Below are 1,479 nucleotides of genomic sequence, written 5' to 3' on the forward strand. Positions count from 1 at the left end.
ATAGACTCTTATTACTCCAAATTTTCTTGCAACCAATGAATTAACCACTTCAGTTAATTTATCTAATTTATTTGCAATGGAAAATGTACTTATCTCGTGAACCTGTCGGTTGGGTTCACTTCAAAACTGTTGAGAATTGGCTGCCATGGTAGAAATTAATTCTCTCACAGTTGTTGGCTTCATATTAATAAGGCTCCTCCACTTGCGGCATCGATCATCTTCATTTGTAAAGGCGGCAATCCTTCATAAAATTATTGGAACAATGTTTGTTCACTTAATCCATGTTGCGGACAACTTGAACAAAGCATTTTAAATCTTTCCCAATAATCGTAAAGATTTTCTTCTGGATTTTGGCGGATTGAAAGAATTCTCCTTCGCAACTCGCTTGTTTTGGCCGCAGGAAAGTTCCTATCAAGAAATGTTTGGCACATGTCAGCCCAAGAATTAGCTGAGTTTAGAGGTAAATAAAATAGCCACTCCTTAGCCGAATCGGCTAGGGAAAAAGGAATTTCTCTCAATTTTATTTGACTTTCTGAAACTCCCTCTGGTTTCATGCTATACCAAACCATCTGGAATTCTGTCGATTACTTGTGTGGATTTTCATTGGGAAGACCGCAGAAAGTAGGTAGAAGATGAATAAGGTCGGTCTTTAATTGAATTAGAACTTTGCCTTGTGGAAAGGCTATCAAAGTGGCGTTTGAGTAGCAAGAGCTGCAGCTAGCTCTCAGATCATTTGTTATTCTGCCATCAGGATCTGATCTTCATTGTCTGATTCAGTAAAGGTATCAATTTTGGATTTTGTTTCTAGATCTGGATTGGTTTTCAAACTCTGCTATTGTTCTTCTTGTCTTTTTCTTTTTTCTCGAAGCGTTTGTGTGTGGAGTCTTCGGGCTCTTTCTTCGATCTCCTGGTCAAAATCTAGTAATTATTTTGGGTTGTTTATGGTCATAAATCAAAAACTAAAGAAAAATAACCAGTAATTGATGTTATTTCTCAGCAACGACACCAATTTGATGGGTTTCATTTTGCACGTCAAAATAAATTCCTTCTTCTTGAATAAATAAATAATAAAATTAACGTAGTCACGTAGTATAGGAAAAATTGAGTCGAAACCACATGGACTAAGGAGATAGACGAAATTCTTTTTCTTTTGACTCTGAATTTTAGGCTTGAAATAAAAAAGAAATAATTGGGGGTATTGTGGTTGAAGAATAAAAACAAGGAAAATTGATTTAAAGAAAATAGAGAAAGGTAGAATCTTGAGAATTCATTGGATTAAATCAGCCTTAGGCATTCAATTTGACTCATATTCTTTGAATCATCAAAATAGATTTACCCTTCGGGTTTCACGTCGGTTACTTTGTCTACAAGAACAGATCCTTGTGACTAACTTGTATACTGAATACCCAAGTGCAACTCTTAGATATCAGATTTGGAAAATGATTTAATCAACATTAATTGTTGTAGATCAAGAACATC

Source organism: Hibiscus syriacus, unplaced genomic scaffold, assembly GCF_006381635.1.
Source record: "Hibiscus syriacus cultivar Baekdansim isolate YM2019G1 unplaced genomic scaffold, ASM638163v2 tig00017808_pilon, whole genome shotgun sequence".
NCBI lineage: Eukaryota > Viridiplantae > Streptophyta > Magnoliopsida > Malvales > Malvaceae > Hibiscus > Hibiscus syriacus.